The following is a 20,833-nucleotide window of genomic DNA, read 5'->3' as shown; positions in this document are numbered from 1 at the left end:
AAGAATTGGTATTCTCCAACACGTTCTCCAACTTTCTATGTCCCTGTCCATCCAGACACCAACTCTCTAGAAGAAGGCTCCTCTGGAGACACTGCACCAATAATTCTATGAAACATATTCAGCTCATATTTTGAGATTCGAATGACTGACACTTGAGCAACGTTTTTCTCATGATCCCAGATTTTCTTTTTCTGGCAGATACACTTATATAAATTTAATTATGAAATAATTTTAGTTTCTCTTTAAAGATATAAAACTTCTCAAGTTCATGCTTGTTTGGAGAGGAGATAAAATGTCTTGTACAGAATTAATGCCATATTATAGCTCCTAGAATGAGAAAAAAAGATATGAAGTTGATTTCTGATATGTAAAGTAAAAATGTAGTGAATATAGAAATCACAGTGTGATGCTGAAATTTCCTGTCTCTCTTCCTTCCTCTGTCTAAAATTGCTGCCAAATTAACATTTTTAGATCATATATATGCATATATCTAATTGCAGATCAAACTTTTTTTGAGGATGAGGGCAAAAATGAGTTTTTGTAATCAAGGTAATGTCAAACAGAAGGAAAGAAGGGAGGAAAAAAAGAAGAAGAGGGAGGCGAGGGAAGAAGGAAGGAAGGAGATGAATAAATAAATTTGGATTATATTTATACCAAAAATATTTCCTTTCTCAAAAAATATTATAAAACCACTTTTTAAAAATATAATTTCATTAGAAACCTCAGCACATATAGAAATTATGTTTTAAGTTAAATGTCTTTTTGGTATTTTTAAATAGTCAAAAGCACTTTTATGCTTGTACAGTGAGTCTAATTTTTTCAGAGTATTTTTTTTTTTGGATGTGCTACACTTTGAATGTGTCCTCTCCAGAATTTATGTTGAACTTGAATCTCAGTTGTGGTGGTAGCTTTTGGGGGAGTGGTTAAATAATAAGGACTCTGTCCTCACACATGGTTCAGTGCTTTCTAAAAGGGCAAGAGGGAAATAAACTGAGCCCTTTTTCTCAGCATTTTTGCCTTCTGTCATGTGAGGGCATGACAACATCTTGGAAGAGAGAAACCAGGCCCTTACCAGATGTCAAACCCACCAGCAGCTTGATCTCAGACTTCCTGAGATTGTGAGAAAGAAATTAATTTTTTTTACACATTATCCATTCTGTGATACTTTGTTGCATAAGCACAAACCCCTGAAGACAGGATGGTTCAAAAGCACATTTGATAATGATAATAAAAAAGGACTCCTAGAAATTTTTGAGCAATGGCAGCATTTTGTAAATGTTTGTTTTTATCAGAGTCGAGTTACAAAAATAGCTACCAGCCTAGGTATCTCAAACAGAGGATATTTAATCCAGGCAATTAATTATATTACCTGAATGAAGAGCTGAAGAGAAAACAAGAAAAGGGACCAGAGAACAGGAGGAAATTTATGTGCTCTGAGGCTGAAGGACCATGGAGGAAACAGTGTTTGTAGAATTCTGACAGAATCTGAAAACATAGCAAGAAATAAAACTCAGATCACAGAGCTCAGATCACAGAGGGTCACTCTGATTGGTGGGGCTCAGATCACAGAGGGACACTCTGATTGGTGGAAGTGGAGCCACAGGGAAGCATAGCTGATGCTAGAGATGCTTCTCTAAATAGAGAGACCAGGGAAGAAGCATTCTAGCCTATTCTACCCTCTTTCACCAAGCTTCTCCAAGATCCTTATTGGGTGAACCCCTGGGAAACAAGAAAATGGTGAAGCATGAATGCATTCCTTGCAACACAGAGCAGGAAGAGTTTCAGTGGGGGAGGGCATTTATGGATGTGTTCATTTGTCCCACAGATAATTGAGCACATACTGCACACAGGCACAATTCTAGGCTCTGGAGGGGGGACAGTATTTCCTGTTTCTTGAAGCTTAAATACTAGCAAGGAAGACAGGCAATAAACAAGTAAGCACATAAATAAACCCAACTGAAGATAAAACAGAGTGTGTGATGGAGGGAGACTGCTGGGCAAAAGCTTTTCTGAAGCCTTCAAATTGGAGCTGAGGTCTGAAAAGCAACCAGGGTTCATGTGTGGGGGGGGAAGCCTGGCAGCTAATAGGGCCTTTCAAGTCTCAAAACAAAGCAGTGCAGTGGGAGCACAAGGACCAAAGGAGACAAGGGCAAGAGACCAGGCTGGAGAGAAAGCAGAGGCCAGATTAGCAAGGACCTCAGAGATTTTGTTAAGGTCTCCTGTTCCAAATGTAAAGAGAAGACTAAAAAAAGTTAAACTGAGAAGTGGCAGGATCTGATTTTTTTTTTTATTCTAAAAATAGTGCTGATACTGCTGTGTTTGGATGATATAATGGAAGTTGGGAGATAGGAGCCAATGCAGAGTGCAAATTAAACAGACATTGGACTGCTTAAGGAAAAGATGATCGTGGCCTGTGTTTAGACTATGGGGACAGTGATAGAAACAGAAGTGAGTGAGAAAATCATTTAGAAGTTAACAAAAATTGCTAATGGATCGACTAGGGGGAGTGAGTAGAAGGAAGAGATCAAGGTAAAGGTCCTAGATTCTTGCTTGGTTTGAAAAACTGTGAAGATGGGGGTGCCATGGACTAAAGAGAGAAGATGAACTAATAAATCTTCAGAGTTTAAATGTCACTAATGCTGCTCTGAATTGTTTTTCAACATCCAAGTGCACGTATGCTATTCAGTTGGGAATAGGATTCTATTAGTCAGTGGAGAGAGACAGTGAGACAGATTAACTTAGGGGGCATTGACATTTCAGTGATATCTAAAGCCATAGGGTTAGATGAGAACAGTGAAGAAATGTATAACTAGAGCTTGTGTCACCCTGGAAGGAGCACAGTTGGCTTATATGAAAATATCAATATAAAACCCCTCATTTGAGGGATGCATGGAGTACCTTTTGAAATAAATATTCCCAAACCCAAGCTCCTTTCTATGGGTTCCTTGGAGAGCACTGATGCAAACAGGGACATTGGACATTCCTTACATGGAAACTACTTGAGCAACTTGCTGTTTAGATTCTTCTTCCTGCCATGGTCAGGCACTCCTGGCTTTCTCAGGGCCTCCATTAGATTTGGAAAAATTTCAGCCATTTCTTCAAATCTGCTTCTGTCCCCTTCCCTGCCCCCTCTCCTTCTGAACTACACATTATACCCTTTGACCATCTCTGCAGTGCCTGCATACTCTGTCTTGTTCTCTCTATTCTCTTTTCTCTTTTTACTTCCTTTTGGATATACTCAATATGCCTGGTTTCCTGTTTTTTAATGCTATCTGCTGCTGTGTCTAGTCTGCTGTTAAATCAATCCATGTATAGTTTATTTCATATATTACTTTTTCAGTTCTAGAAAGCTCATTAGATTTATTTTATAGATCCAGTTCTCTGTTGAAATGTCCCTTTTTAAAATCCATTATCATCCAGCTTTTTCTCTATTTTCTTTGGCATATTAATAATATTTATATTAGAACCTTGTCTAATTTGCCCCAAATATGGATCTTTGGTATCCTTCTCCAGATGGATTTATATTTTGAAGATAGGTCACAGTTTCCTGCTTACTTACATATTTAGTATAGTATTGTGCTGTATAACACTGTTTTGACCAACAACAGACTCCCTATATGACGGTTGCTCCATAGGTTTTTCATGGTCTACTGAAGTCATGCCATCTTAGCTGATGTAAATTTACTCTGTGATGTTCTAAGGATGCAGTTCTTAAAACACATCCTGTTATTAAGTGGTGCACAACTGCAACTGAATGCTGAATATTGTGGATGATCCATCACGGAAGCTGGGGACTGGCATCTCCTCCAGACAGTGTTGAAGTTTGTTCTGACAGGCAGATGATGTGATGGGCCTTGTCGAGCTAATGCAGGTTGAACATGGTTTTGTGTTTCTTCCTAAGGCAGAACCCCTGTTCCCAGTATGTGATACTACCTCCTAAGGCATAGTCTTCCTAGGGTCTCAACTGAAGGCCTGGGGTGAATATCTCCCTCTATGCTATCTCACTCAAAACTGGAAATCTAATGCCTCCCTGGAAATGTGTGCTCTCTAGAATCTCCACTTAGCTCTCAGTCTCCTGGCAGCTGCTTTTTCTGTGTACTAAGAGGAGTTTCCTTCTCTGTGGTTCACCCTCTGCTCACTCTGCCTCCCAAATGCCAGGCTCCTTAGTACCCTGAACCCACCTCTGTCTCTTTTGTTTAGCAAGACCACTACTTTATTCCTGGGATCATTTCTCCTAAACAATGGTGTGGAAATATGTTCCCAAGATACAAACCTGGGTAAATTTGGGGCTCACTTTGTGTGCCTCTGTGTTTCTATCATTGCAAGCCAGCATTGGCTGCTTTTTAATGCTTGCAAACTGTTGGTTTTTTAAATGTTTTTCCCCATATTTTATAGTTTTCATTTTTAAAATGATAGAATACTATTATTCCATCTGTTTCCTTATGGCTAGCAGTCCAGTTAGACTTTCATAATTGATTTCTAACTTAATCCAATTATGATCTCAGAATGTGGCCTCTATGATATCAAATCTTTGTAATTTCCTGAAATGTTTTTTTCTAATCTAATACATAGTTAATTTTTTTATAAATAGTTTATGTGTGCTAAAAAATAAAGAATGTGTATTGTTAGCAGGTGAATAGGATTCTACATACACCAGTTACATTAAGCTCACTAATTCTGTTGGGCACATCTCATCTATCATGACTGAGGTTTTTGCTGCTTTGATCATATAAGAGGCAAATTGTATTTGTCAGTTTCCCATGTGGTTTTGTCCATCTTCACTTTATATCTTTTGAGATAATATTGTAAATTCAGTTTTAGAATTGTCTTAGTTTTCTGTGAATTTACTGCTATTTAATGACTCCTTTTTATTTATGTTCAGCAATGCTTTCTGACTAAAAGTCTAGTTTGTTTTTTTTATTTATATAGTAATTGTATCTATCCTTTTACTTTAAACATTTTTGTGAATCTACATTTTAGGTGTATGCATTTTGTTTTCATATCCAATATTATCATATTTTTTACTTTTGCAATTGTTGACCTGTATGAGTTAACATAACATTTTATTTTCTTTCTCTAATTCCAGCTGTTTTCTAAACTCCTTTTCTTCTTCTTTCTTCCTTTTATTAGATTCTAGGTTTTTATTTTTATTGATTTTATTATTATTATTATTTTTAAATGCATGACAACAGTGGAATGCATTACAATCTTTATTACACGTATAGATTCTAGGTTTTTAAATTTTCGTTCCCCAACATCGGCTCCTTCAGAAATTGTCCACAGGTTTACTCATCGGTTCTTTAGAATGTCAGAATAGCATATAAATTAAGTTGCTGGTGGAAATTAATAGCTACTATGAGCACATTTTTTAAAAGGGATTTTTCCCTAAAGTACAGTTAGGTTTAGCAGGGTTTGGGGAAGCACAGCAAGAGGTCATTATCATAGTTAGGTTTGAAAGGGCTAATTGAGGAGAGCAATTTCTTAAGTAGCTAAAGCTGTAGCTGAGACTTTAAAAGATGCTTCCAGGGGAAGCTGTCTTTGGAAAAGCAATGAAGTGCACCTCTGATGACCCAGCAGGGAGGGAACTAAGGGAATAAAAGCCTCTTCCTCACTCTCCTTTCACCAGGGCCTCCCAAGAGCAAACTGAAATCCAGAGAACAAAGAAGCCCATAGTGCAGGCCACAAAGGGTTAACTTTCCCTGGTTCAGAGCAAAAGGATAGAGAGAAAGGCCTGAGGGTGGATGGTGGATGTCTAGCACCCAAACAAAAGTTTTTAAGTAAATCCACAGTCTACTCTCTTCCAAGGCAAATAAGGACCCTGGAAAATATTGTATCCAGCCATTCCACCATCACTTATGTGACATTATTGTCAGGATTTTAGTTGTGTTTTAACCCACTAAAATCATCATTGTTACTCTTTTTTTTTTTTTAACTTGTTCAATCGTTTTAAAGGTCTGTCTTTGCCCCCAGGACTTCTACTGTGAATCACAATGCTTCTTTTTCATGTTCCAGGCATGGCTGGGAATGCCTTCAACTTTTGTCTATTTGAATACTTCTTTATTTTGTCCTTATTTTGTAATGAAAGTTCCCTGACCAAATAATTTTAAAGTGACAGCTATTTTCTATGAGCCCTTGCTCCTGGGTTCCATTGTCTTTTCAGGAAATCAGCTTTGCATTTCTTGCCTTCCCTCTATGGCCATCTGCTTTCTAAGTTCTTTGTCTTTAGGCTCTTTTGAGGGTTAACTATGATTACTCTGTTGCTTTTTGAGGTTGTTGTACCTTTCTCAGAATATTCTGTGTTCCTCTTAAAAAGCAGTTTATGTATCATCCACCAATGTTTTAAACCTCTTATCTATGCTTTCTTTAACCATTCTCCTTTTCACTTTCATTATACTTCTCTTTTGGAAAGTCTCTAGAGGACCACCTTTCCCTATTCTCCATACCTCTTAGCTTCTCTGACTTTTCATTTCCTTATGTCTTAGTGCTGTGTTTTCAAATTACTTTTCTGGTTTATGAATTCCCTCTAAATTGTACCCAATCTGCTGTTTCAACCATCTGCTACCATTTAGTTTCATCGATTATGTTTTTTTTTTTATTTTCTAAAGCTTCTATTCTATCATTTTTCAAATTTGCCTTTTCTGATTTGACCTTTTATTTCTTGCCAATATGTTTATTTCCTTCTTCATTTCATTAAAGAGTTTAAGATTGCATTATTGTCATATTCCCTAGTTTATAATTCCAAAGTCTGTGCAAAGTCTTACTCTGCCACCAATGTTTCCACTGTAGATGTTTTCATCATTTTGACTCTGAAGGCATGCCCAGCAGAATTTAATTGAAAGTAATCCTAAAGGAGGTAGAGTCAAGAGTATTTTTACCCTCTATTTTTTTCTCTTTTAAGGTAACCTGGACACTATTGTTCTAGAGATATTTTCATTTAATGCTTGACTTATAATTTTCTAATCTATAAAGGTAATATAAGGAAAATTCCAAGTATATACAAAGATATTTTTAGGTTTACAAATACTCTAGAAGGAATGGAAATCCAAAGCTATGGGCAAGACAGGCAAGTTATTTTGCCTTCCCTTTTACCAGATGGAAGATTTGCTCTGGCCCAAGGCACTGCCTGTCCCTTTGCCCTGGACACTGTTGATTCCTAGCAGTAGCAATTCTGTTGCAGCCCCTTGGGAAGCTGGGCTGGCTGCAAGGGTTAAACAAACCAGGACCCAAACCCATCACCTTCCTTAAGGGTCCTGGCCCTCTCCTTCTCTTTGCCCTGAGACCTCCAGGCTTGCATTTCACCTGGTGACTTTCCCCTACCTGGGGCCCTCCTCTTACACATCATCTGTGGCAGGCTCTATCTTTGACCTACTTCCTCCCAGAGATATTTACAGTTTAGAAACAAACTAAAGAATCTTTTTTTTTTTTCTCTTGGACCCAGGGATTAAACTCAGGGACACTCCACCACTGTGCCACATCCCCAGCCCTATTTTGTATTTTATTTAGAGACAGGGTCTCATTGAGTTGCTTAGCACCTCACTTTTGCTGAGGCTGGTTTTGAACTCTCCATCCTCCTTCCTCAGCCTCCTGAGCCACTGGAATTACAGGCCTGCACCACTACACCCCCAGCAAGAATCCTTATTTTGTTTTTGAGTAAAGCCTGGTGTTTATTTTCCACACACCAAGCACTGTGTCCATTAACTTAATCCGAGTAAAAGTGAAGAAAAGTATAGTATAGGAGGAAACGAAGTCTTGGGTGGGAAGAACTCTAACATGTACTCAATGAAACCCGAGTTCCAGTCTGTCTAATCACTAATGAACACGTGCCATTTCACAGTGATTTTTTCTCTTGGCATTTATTCTCTTGTCCATAAATATTGATTTCAAGTTTTAAGTTTGCCAACTAAGTAAGAAAGACTAAAAGTCTTGTGTCAGATAGGATGAATGAAAAAGACAAGGCTACCATGATTTATTCTGTATCTGACATCATCTCAGCCCACTACTTTGCTCCAGTTTACTCAACCTAATAAAGTGAATTTCACTAGAGGTTCTCTAATGTGCCATCCTTTACTAAAATTCTATAAATTTACATATGTTTGCTACACACTTTGCAGAGAATGCTAAATAAATTAGGGAGATCGTGCTACCACACTTTTATGAGGACCAATATACGTGCCTTGCACTGGGCACAGTGGCACATGCCTGTAATCCCAGCAGCTCAGGACACTGAGGCAGGAGGAACACAAGTTCAAAGCCAGCCTCAGCAAATGTGAGGTGCTAAGCAACTCAGTGAGATCCTGTCTGTAAATAAAACACAAAATAAGGGTGGGGATGTGGCTCACTGGTTGAGTGCCCCTGAGTTCAATCCTCGGTACAAAAAAACAAACAACAAAAAAAAAGCCTTACTACTTCATATTAATTTCTTCTGATTTAAAGAAGGGAAATGTGAGGATTTTAGGTCATAGTTGAGCATATTTCCAAATATGTTTATGCTGCTTCCTTAAATATGACAGATTATGCTCACTGATAATATATATGGCAAAACACAGCTGAATAAGAAACCCATAAATATTGATTCCAAGTCACAAGTTTGCCAAATAAGCAAGAAAGAAAGTCCTACGTCAGATAGTTAGGAAGAATGAGAAAAGCAAAGCGACCATGATTTATTCTGTATCTGACATCATCTCAGCCCACTGCTTTGCTCTAGTCCTTGCTCTGGAAACTGGCAGTCACCAGATACAGCCTGACAGCACCTCACCTCACTTATCCCATGGTGCTCTCCTATTCTGCCATCATCGCTGAGCTGATGTTAGGTGGGAGTCCTGCAGGAGCCTGCTCAGCTGTTCTGGCACAGGAACAAATTAAGACATGTGAGGGAGCTAACAGTTCTGCCGCTGAGCTACCTTTGTCCACTGGGGAATGAAGCCTCCAGGCAAGTTCCTATTTTCCAAGTCTCACCTGGATGTTTCTGTCCATTCTGCAGTGCACAGAATTCTCAGCAAGAGCCCCCATTGTCCCCAGCAGCAGACAGTCCAATTATAAACAAGTGTCTTCTTGAATTGATTTCCTCCTCTTCTCTGTTTCATTGTTCCTGATTTTTCCGCCCATCTTTTTCTTTCTGGTCACTTTCCAAAATATTCCCCCTTCAAGCCAGCTGCAGTGGGTGCAGCCATACTCCTTCTGGCCTGCCTTCAAGAGGAAAGTACTCATTTTCCCCACACATTGAAGTACTGCTTCTTAATGGCTCTCTGAGAATTGCTCTTGGCTGAAGAAGCTGCGCTACTCAAGGCTGTACTACTTTCCTGAGGCCAGATCTTACCCAGTGACTGATCAGAATCCGAGTACAAGAGACGGCTCCCTTTGCCTCCATTTGGGATAATTTTGCAAAGCCATTTGAGATGCAGAGCTAGATGCCCCTGTGACCATCAACAGCACAGTTCCACTTCTCTATTTGCCCAGATCCATTTTCCCCACTCCCTTATCCATGTTGACACAGAGCTTTACACAAACTATCAAAAGGCCTGTTTTCAAGTTACCCAAGACAGAAGCCCTTCCTGTTTGGCATCAGGGTCATGGGGAAGGATGCAGGAAGGGCTGGCATTCCAAGCTAGGAGAATTGACATGCAACCTCTCTCTTCTCTCTCCCTCTCCATCTGTATGTTTAGGGGTTTTAATGAGCACATTCTTTCAAAAATAGCTTCTTAAGGTTTTATTACAGTATCTCCTGCATTCAGCTCAATAATAACAAAGAGAGCCATCACTTTTTAAGAAGGAATTCAGGACCAGTAACTAAAGCATCCCAATTCATTTTCAGGTGGGTGATGTGCAATGGAAAAGACGAACATCTTAGTATGTGAGGTTTTGTTCCCTTCGGCTCATCAAAAAATCCTATTTATCATTGTTGTGGGACATTACCATCCATAAAGCTGAAAGTTTATATTTTTTCTCTAATTTTTCTAGGCAGTGAGAATCTATAACTAATTTGCACTTTTTTTTTCTCCTCTGAATGTTCCTAGAAATTCTAGGCACTTTCACATTTTAGCTGCTATCAAGTTTGCCAATTAAGTATCCTTCATTATTTAAAATTATCAGGTAATATACCACTTTCTCAAAGTTACTAATAAATCAGTGGGGATATTAAATTCAAGTCTAAAACTGATTCCTGCAGTGCCATTCATTTTTGGCATTTAACACCACCTGCCTATGCAGGAAATTAAGTACTGTTCTTTCCTTCAATGATTTTTTTTCTTTTAATGATGGTATAAATAGAGTAATTGCAGAGAAGAAATAAATCACAAAGAAAATGAAAATAGAACTATAGATGTAATTTTTTTGTGGCTAAACTGTCTTTTTCAATAAGGCTCACTGAAATTGAAGATAAAGTAATAAGGTAATGACTTTTACAAGTATGATCAATCTAGACCACTCAGGCTTTCCAGCCCGTGCATTTGGGGGTGGAGGGTAGGGCAGGGGTACCAGGGATTGAACTCAGGGGCACTCAACCACTGAGCCACATCTACAGCCTTACTTTTCTATTTTATTTAAAGACAGTATCTTACTGAGTTGCTTAGTCCTCACTTTTGCTGAGGTTGACTTTGAATCTTCTATCCTCCTGCCTTAGCCTTCCAACTAGCTAGGATTACAAATATGCACCACCACGCCTGATCCATGCATTTTTTTAATGGAAATAAATTTAAACTGTATAATTCATTAAATCCAACATTCATTTTATTTTGCGTACATGAAACAAAGCCAGGTGATGTCAAAGCAAAAAAAGAAAATGCTTTGGCTTTTATAATCCTCAGGCCTTTTATATTTCATACAGAGCATTAATATCACATTATATAGTTATAAATCTCATGCCATATAAATAATGCTTCTGATATTGAAGTCTCATTGGTAGCTACTTGGGTTTTTTGAAGACACAAAAATATGTGGAACTTGCTTACAAGCAAGTTACAACTGCTTTGCCACTTAATTTCTCAGCATGTAGAAGTGATCACTTGCTAAATGTGAATTAAAGAATTCAAAGCCAGACCCAAGGTAAACTACACTCCATCTTCCCATGTGCTCCTCTTCAAGTGAACATATATGCCCCTTGCTTTCCCTTACCTTGGGTGGCTCAGAGCATCATAGAGCTCTGTGCAGTTTCTAATCATTCTACACCTTTCCTTTTTCTCTTCCCCAGTTAATCTGTCTTGCTTCCCAAGCTATCAACCAAGTCTTATCTCAAAAGCAACATGAACCTCCAAGTCTACATGACATAATTTGAGGGGCATGTGCTTTCAAATATGCACTCATCATAATAAAACGTATTTCATTTGAGAGTTTTCATCATAAAAATTTGTAGATATCTGGGGAGGTAGCTAAAATCATTGCTAGCACTTAAAGAGTGACTCTAACTGAGCAGAGATGTGCACATCAGATAGATAGATACCTGTGTAAAGAGGAGAGTGACATCTGAATCCAGTCTGTGAGATAATCTCATCAACCTAGGTTTAAATGAGTACGTGGTACATTGGTAGAACCCACTAGACCGTGAACAGAATTGTTGATTGATAACACAAAGTGAATGACACGTGTTGAAATCATTTTTGACCAAGTTCCCAGTCTGTCATAAGGCTTTGTTCTTACAGTACTGTTAGATGACCAACAAATCAATCTCATAGGCAAATACTACTTAAAATTGGATATTAATAAAGAATTCTGAAAATACTCTTCCAACACACACTCACATGCTATGTCCCCATGACTTCATATAATAAATTCACTGATTATAGACTTTCTCAGTGTCATTGCTGACCGGATTGCATTTTTCCCTCCTTCAATTTGGCCATGTGTCAAACTCAAGCGCTTACAAGGTCCCAGCAAAGACCACTTGAATGCCTGGTCCAGATAGAAGCAGACAAAGGCTGCACCTTCCAAAGGCGAAATTCTGCCCAGCTGACAGCTGTCATGTGTAAGGACAGGGGCTGGGGATTTTTAGGATCTGTAATTGTTGCATTTAGAATCTTCATATTGACTTTTTTTTTAGACTGTAATTTTTTTTAATGTAAAAGGATATGTTAGCTTAACGTAAAAATCAACTGGCAACTGTTAATTCAAAATTTGGGAGCCCAACATGGTATGGATTAAATAGAATGTTTATCTTCTGGTCAAATTGAACCACAGAGCACCAATATTCTGGCATCGAAACTAGAATATCATGCTGTAAAGGAATATCTGGATCTTGTTCTTTTAGCTTTAAAGTCTAACCCAGAGTCTCACATACAACAAAACCTGAGTCTGTAGAGGAGCTGAGAGTACACATAGGACTCAACTTTCCCAGGTGAAGCCAATGCCGGGAAACACCAGTGTGGACCTGGGAGATGATTATCCACAGATTTCCTTTTCTAAGAAGAAAATTTCTAGATTTTTCAGACTTTCCCCATTACCACAGTATATCAAACATTTAAAAGAAGGCATATACCAAATTTACATCTTCATACATGAATTTTGTATAATGATGACCATCTCCTTCCACTATCCTGGCTCTTCCCATTCTCTCTCCCTATCCCTCCCTTCCCTATTCCCTATCTAGAGGTAATTTTCCACCCATGCTCTCCCTCCCTACCCTACTTTGAGTCACCCCCCCTTATATCAGAGAAAACATTCGGCATTTGTTTTAGTGTCAACATACCTTAAATACATACAGAGATTTGATAAATTGTGGTATAAAGGTGTATTAAGAATTGTAATGCAAAACAATTATGAATGTAATGCACTCCTTCATTGTGATGTAGGTAAAAAAAAAGTTTATTCTATGTATTTTTATACCAACAAATGAATGAATGAATAAATAAATAAATAAATAAATAGTTTCTGGAAGAACATAACAAAAAAATGGCATACAAATTATTCAGGACAATATTATTGAAGACCATAAAGAATGATTTTTTTTTTTTAAAAAAAAAGTGTCAAACACTTATGTCAGGTTTGACTATAAAGACAAAGTCAGGGGCTAGGGTTGTGGCTCAGTGGTAGAGCACTCCCCTTGCACATGCAGGGCCCTGGGTTCCATCTTCAGCACTACATAAAAATAAGTAAACGAAACAGAGGTATTGTCTCCAACTACAACAAATAAATAAATAAATAAATAATAAAACAAAATCAGGTACAATATGTGCAGATGGTGCCAAGTTCTCTTTGAACTCACTCTTCTGGCCAACACTTCAGGTGCTTTCTGCCAAAGCTCTCACTCACACTGGTATTTGTAGTGCTCTTCATGCTGCCCAGAAAATTATAAGATAGGAAAATTTGAAAGTGTCCTGAAGAGAGTAAAGAATCACTGGATTTGATGAGCTTGCTCTTTGCCAAGAGAATTAAAATGAGCCTTAAAGCAACACTCTAACTTTGCAGCATTGAAGTGCAATACAGATTCAAGGAAATTATGTTCAGTTCAGACAGAAAGAAGAGGTTTAGTCCAAGTAATTAAAAACTTGATGACCTATTTGGTTCAAGTTCATTATGTGCTATAGGATTTTTTTTTCCTCACTTGAAGTTTAGTCTCCTTACTTTCTATTGATGTTGACTCCATACTTTAAAAACAAAAAGTAACTTTGTCTTGCTAGTTTTTGCATCAGAGTACTGGAAGCCAGGTGCATGTAGGGGCTCCATAGACAACCCCCCAAAAATTGTGTACAAAACATTTTCTTTCTGAGAGTTCAGAGCTTACATTAAATTTCAAAGAGACTAATAAAATATTAGTAATTAAGGACAACAGATCTCCCAGTTATCTTTCAACACTAAATTCTTGTGATTATTTCAGAAATTGATGCAAAGTGAATGTGATCATGAGAATGAGGAAAAATTGTGTAAATATTTTATTAAGATAACAAATTAGTCAACTTACAAATAAATGGCAAATTGCTGATATGTATGGGTGTTATATCCTTTGAAAATATTTATTATCATTAAAAAATGTAAAACCAACTCTCAATATACAAAGAGGTCTGACAAATAAATAAGAAATGAATGAAGTACTCAATAGATAAAAATAGGTAAAGGGCAGACCCTCTTCAAGCAACAACCATGGTTGAAATATTCATAAATATGAATATGTTCATTGTTGTATAACAGCCCACTCCAAAACTAAGTGGCTTACTATGATAATGGCTTACTATGATAATGGTTTACTATAATGCATTGTGCACCTGTGGGTTAGGTACAGTCTGGTGGAAATCATCCGGGTTTACATGTTGACAGGTCAGCTAGGGATTCCAGTGTCAGTTGGGATCGGCAAGGACACCTTAGCCTAAGCAACTCTGCTCCATCCCTTCCTGAAGCCAGTGGACAAATGTGTTTCCTGCTCATGGTGATGGCAGATGAGTCACAGCAAGCGGAAATTTTAAAGGCCTGTTAAAGCCTTGGTTGGAAGAGCTTCACCATCATTTCTGCCTCATTCTATTGCCCAACGCAAATCATATGGTCAAAGGTTGGAAAAACACCCTGCATCTTTAATAGGAAGAACTGAAAAGTCACAGGGGAAAGAGCATGAATACTGAGAAGTACAGAGAACTGAGGTCATTCATTCAAATGATCCAACGTTTCAAGAGCCCAAACAGCAATCAGCTTTATTTTTCTCCCAATATTGCCTTAAAATATTATATTGAATCTCCCTCTTCCTAAGCCTTGATCATGTCTTTACATTTTTATCCTGTTAAAAAAAGTATCATTTGAGGAATTAAACTTCACTTTCTTGGAAAAATACGTTTATGCGAACGCATTCAAACTTCAACATCCAATTATGACCTGCTTTCTTTTCAGGTTCTCGACTCAAAGACGCTGGTAGAGAGTGTTGTGGTGGCTCAGAACACCCTTCAAAGAAGGAAGTGCTGCCCAGCTGTGAGGAGTGGACTGGAGACAGATCCAGGGGTCAGCCCCTTCTGGGAAACCTGAGCTACAGAGAGCAGCTGCCAGAGATGATAAACCCATTGGCTGAGGGGTATGGGCCCAGTCAGTTGTCCCAACCCAGGCAATGCTGCTGGGCAGTCCTTGTCTCAGCTCTCCTGCCAGGTCAGCTTCAGGCTGCCTCACCATCTGCCTGATGCTGCTCCTCCCTCTTCTTTTCACAACCACTGATTCCAAGAAACATCTTGCACCTCAAACTCTACCTCAGTGTCTGTTTCCAGAAAACCCAGCATGGGATAGATTTGTTTTTTAACTCTCCGCTTTGCCCCTCTCCTTCTGGTTTCTCCGGCATATTCTGAGGAATGAGAGACTAGAAATTAGGGTGGGAAGCTCATAGCACTTGTACTGTTGTAATGGAGATCTGCAAAGATCTATCTCTATCTTGCTCTCTCTCTATCTATACATCACTATACACATATACCTCTATGCCCTTCTATGATATGTATCTATACAAGTATAGCTGTCATCTGTCGATTCATACATACCTATCCATAGAAAATTATTTCTCTATTCATACAAAACTCCTGACACCAAATGTGTGGGATGTTGTTGTTGTGGTTTTGTTTTGTTTTTTAACGTCAAGCAATTCTTCAGTTTCTCATTGGATACCTACTGAGTGTCTGTGACCTAATTCAATTTTGACACTATCTACTTGGAATTGGCATCAAATCCATAAATTAAGGGCTCAATCCCACAAGAGTGCCCACACTTCAAGATGCCAATGGCAAGTCCTGAACTCCTGTATTCTTGCCTGAACAACTATAAATTGAGGGTTCCCACCACCCATTTCTCAGTCTCATTCATTCGCTGGAACAATTTACAGAATTCAGAAAATACTTTACTTTCTCCTACCTGTTTATTATAAAGTATACTACTCGGAAACAGCCAAATGGAGGAGATGATAGGGCAAGGTCTGGGAGAAGCACTACCGTGTCAGTTTCCTATGGCGATGCCACCCTACTAGCACCTCAGTGTGTCCACCAACCCAAAAACTCTCTAAATCCTGTTGTTCAGGAGGATTTATGAGGTTCTATTACTTAGGCATGATTGATTAAATCATTGGCCATTGGTGATTGAATTCACTCTCAGAACCTTAGGAAGTGGAAGGGAGGGGGCTGAGGGTTGCAACCCTATAGATCATGTGATTGGCCTCTTAGACAAGCAGTCTCCATCCTGAAGCTATCTGGGGGGTTCAACCTCTGTTCATATCATTAGCATAAACTCAGGCATGGTTTAAAGTGGCTTGCTATGAATAACAACAACAAAAAAATGCTTCTTCCATGCCAACATTGAACATTCCAAGGGTTTTATGAGCTTTAAACTAGGAGCTGGTGATGATGACTGAACACACATCTCTTATTACATCACAATCCATGTCAATCTATCCATCTCTCATCTCCCAGGTGCTTGCCTCTTATCATGCTTCCATGCTCCCTGATAGGCATAGTTCTATATTAGGGGAACAGGAGAAGGTTCTGTCACATCCACGTTGACATATGGATGCCTACAGATTCTTCCCTGCTCTCTTCTCATCTCTGCTTCCAAACTCTGGTCCTGCCCAAAGTACCCTGGACAACTGCAGGAATACTACCTTTCCTGCTTATAGACCTGTTTCCAAGACCCTTCAACTCTCTACTTATAGAAGTCAGAAAGAGCCCTTTGCACCTCCATACAAACTACAAACATCCTTTTGTCCTATGCCATTTGTCACTATGCCCATCAAGAAAATCTCCTGGAATGCAAATATACATCGATGTCTAAATTAATTGGAATGAACATACTTTATATACAAAGATACGAAAAATTGTGCTCTATATCTGTAATAAGAATTGTAATGCATTCTGATGTCATGTGTTTAAAAAAATAAAATCAATTAAAAATTTTTTTAAATAAATTATTTATTAAATCAACATGTTTGGGAATTGGTAGGAGGGTGAATGAAGGCAGATTTTAGTTTCACAGTCCTGAGTAAATTTGGAAACCTTTTTGTTGTTATTATTTATTTTGTGTTTTTTCCCCATTTTAAGTATAAAAGGTATACACATTTTATTTAATTAAGAAACTTCAAGGGTATTTTCACTAAGATAAAGGACAACGTTAAAATTCATTTTGCTGACTGCACTAGTCAATGCAAAATCAAGCAGAAGCATAAGAGCTGGCAAAGAAAAAGTACAATTTGCAGAAAATATGAAAATTCTCTTGCAAAAGTCTACAAAATCAATGACAAACCACCTTGAACACAAGAGAATTTATTAAGTTGGAAGAATATAAATTTAACATTCAGAAATTAATAGTCTTCATATATTAAAATCAATAACCAGTAGGAAAAAGTGTCAACTATAATCACAACCAAAATGATAAAATACTTAGGAGTAAACTGAAAAGAAACATACAAAAAAAAACCTGCATAAAATAATTTTATACTTTCTAGAAGACAGAGAAGCAGATTTAAACAGATAAAAATGCATTCCTTACTCTTAGATGAAATGACCCTCTGCTGGAAGCTGAGGTTACAGCTCAGTGGTAGAGCATTTACATAGTGTACGTTAGAGGCATAGGGTTCATTATCCACCCAATAGTGAAAAAAAAATTCAAGATGTCAGTTCTCCCTAAGTTAACTTACATATTTGACATAATCACCTTCAAATACCAAAACTTTATAGAGGCGAACATGCCAATGCTACAACCAAACATAGTTAGAAAAATCACTGAAAATAAAAACTATGAAAGACTAAAACATACTTTAAAGCCACTATAGTTAAAGCGTGGCAGTGGTCTATCCTATACTAGATGGTAGAACAGAATTAAAAGTCTGGAAAGAGAACCATGTACATATCAAATATTATAAAGGTGGCATGTCAGGTCACTGTAGTGAATGTGAACTTTTTAATAAATTGTACTAAGAAAATTGAGTAGTTTATTTGGGAAAAAGTTAAAACTATATCCAAGGACAAAAACAACCTTCAGATAGTCAGAAATCTAAATATGAAAAATAAAACCACACAAGTAGTAAAGGTAACCATGAAGATTTTGTAATCCAGATCAGCAAAATTTTCTGACTCAAAGTCAAAATCTAATAAAAAGAAAAGATATGCTTGATTATGCAATTTTTTTAAAAAAATACATTTTAAATTGCAGCAACATCATATAAAGTCAAAAGATGGAGACTTGGAGAAAAAATATTACAGCATATATCAAAAGATAAGGGATAACACCCCTAATACATAATAAATTATTAAACTGGAATGAGAAAAAGACCAAAAGCCTGGTAAAGAAATGGGAAAAGAAAAACATTAATTAATTTCAAATTAAATCCACCTTGAGACACCATTTCTCACTAACAACTTGGAAAAATTAGAAAGCATGGCAGCACATTTAGTTGGTGGACTAGAGAAGCAGATCTCTGGTAGGAATGCAAATTGACAACCCTTTCAGAGGAGAATGTGGCAACATCTAACAATACTGCCTATGCACTATATTTGCTTTTTGACTCAGCAATCCTACTTTTTAGGAATTTGCCCTGAAATTGCACTTCTAACAACATGAAAACACATACTCTCCAGGTAATTGATTGCAGCATATTGGGTAATTGCAAAATATTATTAAAACCGAGCCCTCGCTCACTGCACCACAATCATCTGCTAAGCACTTACCAAAAGAAGGACTAAAAATTGTTAAGTATGAACCTTTTGCAGCTCAGAATCATCTCTCAAGGACCTGAGGAATATTCTCAGGAATGTTATTATCAAAAGAGTAAGACCTTGGTCTCCAAGACTGTGTAGGCCAGAATCCTAACTTTGGTAATCACCAACCAACAAACACGTCAGGCCCAGCCTCATATATACTAACCAACTCTTTGCACTTTTATTTCTCCAACTCTGATCCCCATGTACTTCCCCTTAGTTACTTGCTTTTATTGGTTTTTTTAAAAATCACTAATTATGAAGAATGTACAGCTGAGCCACAGATTTTTAGACCCACCCTAGCTTTGCTGTAGATAACACCCCTGATATGTAGGTTGTGATAATAACAGTATGCCTATCATTTTTGTCAAAACCACTGACTCTTCCTTTTGATATCCTGAGGCCCAAAATTCTGCTCTCAGATCATGTTAATGCTGTCATTTTCTCAATGTGTGCCCCATGAAGAGCCATGAAAGCTGACTACACATCCATAGACCACTCAAGACTTCACCTCCAATCACCTTTTCCTGTTTCTTTATCCTGTAAATATCCCCAAACCCTATCCGTGGGGAGGCAGGTATAAGAGCCATTTAATGAAGCATGGTCCATCCACACCTGGGTGCCCAGTGCAGTGTTTAATAAAACCAAGAAGATATTTTTCATCTAATACAGAATGAGGAAAGCCAGGGGCAAAGCATTACCTATAGCATGTTGCCGTTTGTGGAAGATAGAATAAAAATAATAAAATATGCATGCATCTTCTCGTTTCTTCCAAAAGAAACATAGGAAGAGTAAATCACAATGAATGAGATTGATTACCTAAGGGAGTGGTGGGGAATGAGGTGAGAAAAGGGAGAGCATGAAAGAATGTCAAGAGGTTTGGAGAGGGGTGACGGAGTGGCATTCTTCTGAGTATATTCTTTGCATATAGTTTTGATTCTTAGAACCATTTTATGTCTTGAAATGCCAAGATTCTAAAAGACAAAAACTAATGAGGAATTGTAGCACATTATAGTACATTAAAGATACAAGACACCTAAATTTAATGTGTGATTCTCCTCCTTTTTAAATAAAAGGCAATGTAGAACAATGGGCAAAATTGTGAATGAAATCTATAGATTAGACAATAGCACTATACCAATGTTATCTTCTGACTGTGGTATTTATTCTACAGTGAGGTAAAAAAATGTTCTTATTTATGGGGAATACCAACTATAGCATTTAAGGATAAAAATACATTATATTTGCCTTGCCTCCACCAATGGTTAGAGAATAAATTTTAATTATGGTGGTTTTATCTATTCAAAAGCTCTCATCTAAATTGTTTTGACATATTTATGTCTCACTTCAGATTTTTCTTATCAATTTAATTTTAAGAATCTTCAACTATGTACATACATGCATTAAAATAAAATCTGAGAATTCTTTTTTATTAATTAAAAAAACATTTATTTTAACAAAAGACTATATTGAAGATACATGATATTTTGATATATGTATATGTATACACATTGATATATATATATATACACATCTACACATTGTGAAGTTATTAACATAACTAATATATCCATAATCTCATGTAGTTATTGTTTTTGTGTGTGATGGGAACATTAGACTTTATTATCTTAGAAATTTCAAGTGTTCATTAGTAACTATACATTGTATATTTAAGACTCCAGAAATTATTCATCTTATTACTGAAATGTACTTTTTAATCAAAATTCTTCCTTTTTCCATACCCCCAGCCTTTGGCAATTGTATTTGTATTCTGTTTCAAAAAAAAGTTCGACCTTTTTAAATTCCACATACAGGTGAGATCATGTGATATTTGTCTCTCTGTGCCTGGTTTATTTCACTTAGCAAAACATACTACTGGTTCATCCAAATTGTAGCCAATGATGGGATTCCCTTCTTTTTTTAGACAAATAAGATACATATATGTATGTACACACATATATTTATACACATCACATATATAGACATGCAGGTTGATTCCTACCTAGGCAAATAGTGGGTCAATAAACATAGGGGGCACAACCTCCTCAGCATATGGATTTCAATTCTTTTTGATGTTAAACTAGAAGTGGAATTACTGGACCTTACGGCTCTTTTCCATGTTGACTGCACTCATCTGCATTCCCACCAACAGTGTATGTGTTCTTTTCTACACATCCTGGCTGACATTTATATCTTGTCTTTTC

The sequence above is a fragment of the Ictidomys tridecemlineatus genome, chromosome 7, assembly GCF_052094955.1.
Source record: "Ictidomys tridecemlineatus isolate mIctTri1 chromosome 7, mIctTri1.hap1, whole genome shotgun sequence".
Taxonomy (NCBI): Eukaryota; Metazoa; Chordata; class Mammalia; order Rodentia; family Sciuridae; genus Ictidomys; species Ictidomys tridecemlineatus.
This window is presented reverse-complemented; position numbering follows the sequence as displayed.